The following is a 5866-nucleotide window of genomic DNA, read 5'->3' as shown; positions in this document are numbered from 1 at the left end:
TCTTACTGATCTTCCACTTGCTCTAAAATAGAAGCAAGTTTGCCACCTCCGCTGTCATCTAACATGAGACCTGATACAGCCATGATATCATAAGAAACTGCTAAAATATTCAATTACGTACATCACACAAGAGGTTGTCCAAAAAGTAAGGAGCTTGAAATTCCTCAACTTTGCTGAACTCTCTTAGCTGAATCTGTTCGTTAAGGAACAACTCCTACACTCCACAAACTCATTTACTGATTGAAAAGAACAGAAAATTATTTTTCAGTGCAAACATACTGCACCATGGGAGATCAGACAGTTAAAATTACTCAGAAATACCAATAACAATGTCGGTAAGAGTGTGTTGCTGCCAAAGGTTATTTCTAATCAGAATACTTTCTCTCAAAATAATAAAAAGACAAATAAACCCAGTTACATGATCAGAAGAGTCTGGGCTTTGCTCCAATGATTACAATCCTGAGCACTTTGAGGAAAGAGTAAACGTCAAAAAAGTACACGTCAAAAACTAAAATGAATTCAAGTCAGTATTATTTCAATTCGGTATTACATTTTGTGCTCTACCAGTATTAGATGGTCTTAAATGTTGTTAAATAAAAGTACATTTGTCTCCACCTGCCCCCCACCCCCTATGTTCTCTCATCAGATGCCATCCATTTTTGGTTTATATCATCAGGAGAAATAGGGGGGGGAGAAATCATGTTTAAAACTCCTTTTTTTTTTTTGTTTACTCAAGACTGTTTCTGTGCCCATTATTAATTAATAGGACTATCGGAGATTGTTTTTATTCATTTAACATTAAGCAGCTGTCTGTTGAAATAGTTTGTCAAATGTTGCAGTTGAAATTTACCTATAGTGGCCATATGAAACCAGTGTTTCACTGCCAGTACCAAAATCATACTTTTTTTTTTTTTTTTAGGATAATTAAAAAAGATTTATTTAAAAAAAAGAGGCCAAACTCATCAAATCTTAAATATCAAAAAAAAAAATTCAATTTTTTTTTTTTTTTTTTTTTTTTAAAGTGGAGAGCCAAAGAAAAAACGACAGATTGTGTCAGATTGATTATTCTTTCCCCTAGTCTCTACACGAAGGATAATCTTGTGCTTCTTACTTCACACAATATTCCATTCCTAGACTCAATTTATAGTTGGTATTTAGGTTAGCGGTGTTTTCCATTCTGCCTCTGTGATGTCAGTACTTTAAACCTCAACCAACCGTGTTGAATACACAGTGAATAATGCGCAGTTTAGACACAACGGTCCCATTCATATCCCACCGGTTTGTGTGTGTACAGACGGTGGACCTACTGTCAGGCTCTGCTGTCTGACTCTACAGTATAAATGCAAGTATACACGAGCTATTGTTACTGCCAGACCACCGCCTGCAGGATTAAAGCCAAGGAGTTCACTTTTCTTAACCTCAAGTATGGGAGTCACAAGTGATTTGACAGAGGAGGGTCTGTAGATGAAAGGCGACATTTTTGCTCTGACAGGATTTAATTGTTCCTGAAAAGGTGGACGTGTTTAACATACTGCTGTAGAGTAACAGAAACATTGTTTAAAACTCATACTGTCACGACCTTACACTGCTGTTCATTAATCCTGACTTTCACAATAAGTCAGCAACATAATTAGCAAAACCATACCCGGAAAGGTCAAGCTTGCTAGCTAGATATATCTAAAACGACACCTTTTTTTTTTTTTTTTTAATAGTAGGAACTGCTTCATTCACGGCTGACTAAAATGTCGCCGACGTTGTGACTGAATTGAAGTTGTCAGTCAAAAGATTAGTGTTTGGAAGATGTTAAAAACAGGACGACTCGAATCGTATCATCAACACTTCCACCCACTGAGGAATCCCACCCTGCGGCGTCGTAGAAATTTCGCCTCACCAAGTTCGGACGGTTTAAGAAACAAACACCAAAGCGACAGGTGTACAACCGAGCTATCCATGAAATGACAATAAGAGGTAAAGAAAGGGGAAGAGGTTAAACTTACATGTTTATTTCACTCGTGTTTGTTTAATGTCGTAGTGGGCGCTCAAGTCTCCCTCAGCAAACTTGAAGCTCAGCTGTCACAACGGCTGGTCTGGTCTGTATTCCATTTGGTCAGCTTGAAAGCGAGGCATCGTGGGACATGTAGTTCTGCGACGAATTTTTTTCAATTTAATTTTATTTAATTTTATTTAACTTCAAAGAACAGCAGTAGAGTTTATACATTTAAAAAAAGTAGACCATTTATGATAGATATTTTTTTTGTTTGTTTATGTTCTAAACGCAGAAACCTGAACCTCTGAGACTGACTATGCTATGCTAATACGTCCACATAAAACTTTGGGTTTTCAGGTTTCCACGCAAACCGGCAGGGGTATCCTGGCTCTACAACTTGCCCTACTACATATCATTCTTCTGTATTAAATATTTATGTGATGGCAATAGACCCTCATGTGGAAACTGAGCAAGGCTCTATACCAGCAGCTGCTCACATGCAAAGTATTTTAAGACAGAGAAATCACACCACAGCCTGTGGATATTTTTGTTTGACCTATCTGACACAGATCATATAGATCGAGCCTGTACAGAGTATAGGACAGATGACAAACTTTCATCCCTAAATCCTTAAAGACTATAATCTGATTTATAATCTGCTAATAAATAAACAAATATTAGCTATCATTTAGCAGATGCAATAGATCTCACAGAAATCACCCACCTTAACCAGACCCCCTTCCATTAGGAACGGAGACCTCTACAAGCTTGAATTCTGTCTGATTGTTATGTATGCCATTACAATAACATTGGTAGTTTTTTTTTTAGCTGCCTCTCTTACTTTATCTGGATCTTACCAAACTATTAAGGACATCCATATGTGACTGGAGCATATGTTCAGCTATTTTAATCCCGAGAGCCATGCACCAAACCGACCTGAGAATGTGCATAGACATACTTTGCACCCTCAAACATAAAAACACACACACACACACACACACACACACACACACACACACACACACACACACACACACACACACACACACACACACACACACACACACACACACATCTGATGTGACCAGAACAGATGCCTCTTGTCTTGCTGAGTGCAAACTGCTTGTGTAAGTCTCTGTCTACCTCTAGTGGTACAGGTCTGAATGAACTGAATGATTTTACTATGGTTTTTCATCTGGTTCAAAAGGTCTCTTTTAACTTTTGTGGATATCTTCATAAAAATCAGGGATTCTGACTGTCGATACAAAAGTACTTATTTACACTGAACCTGGAAGATTTGTCTTACCAAAGCTTTATATACTACTGGAGTAAATGCTTCTCTAAAGAGCAGTTGACAAAACAAAGTCTTGTTCTGGTCAAAAGCTCCAGGACAAGCGAGTACGTGAACCTCGAGTGGAGATTATTTTGTAAACTGCTGTTTCTAAGGTCAAAAATGAAAAGTTTAGATTTTATAGGTTCAGTAAATGCTGTGATTTTTGGACTGAATCTGGATAAATTAAAACCAAGACCTTTAGTTCTATTATATGTTCTTGCTTCATTTTTACACTTACCTAAGTCTCACATCTATAGTAAATGCCACAGCCTCAAAAAAATGTTTTAATACTCAAAGTACAGAGTATCCCTCTCCTGGTACAGGTGGTCAGCTACTGCTCTACTGTCCATTGTTCCAAAAATAATGCTCAGTGGACAGCCAACACTACAGTCTGTGCATGTCTTCCATTTGTAGGTGATGATTAATAATTTACCGCAGTCTCCATCAGTTCACTGAGCTAGTGGTCTGCTCCAGGCCACTTCCTCTCCCAAGGACAATGGGGCCATTTCCTGTGGGGAGCGAGGAAGAGGACTAGAGAGAGCAAAACAAGCGAGTACTGTAAAGCAGGGACATCATATCAGTCTGTCCTGCCTTTGGAATGAAAGACAGACTCGGCCATACAGTGAGATTCATGGTTTGTTTGCTGGGAGGTTACAGGGCAAGACTGAAGCCAAGTCTGCCAGACACCAGTGCAGATGTCTTTTTGACTCCTGCCCACAGGATATCCAGAGAATTCTTCTGGACACATATCTGACTTTGTAAGCATATTTATGCTGTGTTATATTACAGAGACAGAAAGGAAGAACATATGGAGAATCTTCTGCATGTGAGCTCAATGAGTGTAAGCAAGCAGCCTCTAACTTATTACCAGTGACACAGAACAGCTTCAAAACAAAAAGTACCCTTCAACAAAAAACGGACAACGAGTCTACAATATCAAAAGGTGAATATTAATTCAGTGCTGAAGCCAATAAGACGAGTGGAAGGTTCAGCATTTGCTGCAGTCCCACATGAATCCTACTCTTTTAATTCCTGGCTAATTTTCAAAATAAAGAAGCTGCTGTGTTCAGAACAGTAGTCCCATTCATATTAAGGCAGCCTCTGTGTCCACTATCCAGGGATATCTGAGAAAGCCAAAACAAGTCAAAGACATGCAAAATACAAGAAAGAGTCATTGTTTTGACAGCAGAAAGCAGATTAAGATGGTCAGGTTTGGGGATATGAAAGCAGTGTCCCATTCACTGAATCGTCTAATAAACATCAAGCCCCTCAAGCCACACATGAAAACCCAAGAAGGACAACTGGGCCTGAAGCTATTTTCAAAGAGAGGGCTACCAGTCCTCACTTACTCTGACAAATATAATGGCCTATATAACCAGCAGCAGCCCAGTATGCCCTGTCCCCCTCCATCCCTGTCTCTTTTAGTCTAGGAGGCACAGATGATGACTGTCACAATGGCCACATAAAAGAGAGCTGTGACACTAAGCCCCAAGGCAGGAGATAGTATATCGCCTGACCTATCTGAGTCTGTCATTCAGTCTGAGCCTGTCCCACACACGGGCAGCCAGACAAGATTCTGTGCACACTCCGTTGCTGTTTCAGACTTAGGTGCACAACCAGGGATACTCTTTTCTCACTTCACGTGCCTAACATGAGTAAGCAACAAAGAGACATAGACACAGAACTACTTTTGAATCGCTCTGTCATCATCAAGATTTTGTCACAGTGGCGCTCAGGCACCCGGCCACTCGGTTCCCTCTTTAGTTATAGTCATTTTTAAAATCAATTTAGCCTCAGTTATGGGACCTCTTTTCAAGTGCATTCATCAGAAACCTGATTCCCACGTTCTGGATTTCTTACAGGTCTTTTTAAACTATACATTGTACATTTATGAACATATTCGGAGTCCTAGGAGTGTCACCAAATGCTTTAAAACTCAGGCACTCATTAATTAACTTATTAATCAACTAGTCTACTGACGGATTGAATCAATAACAACTTTTATAATAGATTAGTCTCTTTTTCGTAGTAAAAATGCAAAGATTTACTGATTCCACTGTCTAAAATGTGAACATTTTCCATTTTTCATCTTCTATAGCCTAATAGTAAACTGAATATCTTTGGGGTTTAGGCTGTTGGTCTGAGAAAAAAAGCACTTTGAATAAATTTGGGCACTGAAAGCACTTTTAGTGTTTTCTGATATTTTGAGAATGCATGTTGCAAACCGACTAAACTGGCAGTAATCACTGGTTTCAGCTCTGATCACTAGGGTCCATATCTGGGTGGTTGTGCTGATTTCACAATCCATTCTCAGGAAGAAACTGAATCAGGTTTTTTTTTTTTGTTTTTTTTTTTTTTTTCCATTTAATGGGAGGGCTCCAGATTCCGAGGCAGAAGCATGCAGTCATCTATCTTTCTATTTTCATGTGATTGAAGTCTCCCTCTGCTGCTCGCTCTCGCTCTCTCCTGCCCACCGACCCCACTTAAGGCTCCACAGAAACTATTGTCAGACGAGGTAGAAAACGAAACACGGGTTTTCAAACACG

General features: G+C 39.3%; 1 long non-coding RNA gene across 1 annotated transcript in view; it reads right to left on the bottom strand.

Annotated features, from left to right (window-relative positions):
* The window catches only part of LOC120800236, a 10495-nt gene extending 8268 nt beyond the window's left edge, over positions 1–2227 (bottom strand). Inside the window, exon 1 of the long non-coding RNA XR_005708959.1 lies at positions 1998–2227. This is a non-coding gene — a long non-coding RNA (uncharacterized LOC120800236). The remainder of the gene's footprint in view (positions 1–1997) is intronic.
* Between the last annotated feature and the right edge of the window lie 3639 nt (positions 2228–5866).

The sequence above is a fragment of the Xiphias gladius genome, chromosome 15, assembly GCF_016859285.1.
Source record: "Xiphias gladius isolate SHS-SW01 ecotype Sanya breed wild chromosome 15, ASM1685928v1, whole genome shotgun sequence".
Taxonomy (NCBI): Eukaryota; Metazoa; Chordata; class Actinopteri; order Istiophoriformes; family Xiphiidae; genus Xiphias; species Xiphias gladius.
This window is presented reverse-complemented; position numbering and strand designations above follow the sequence as displayed.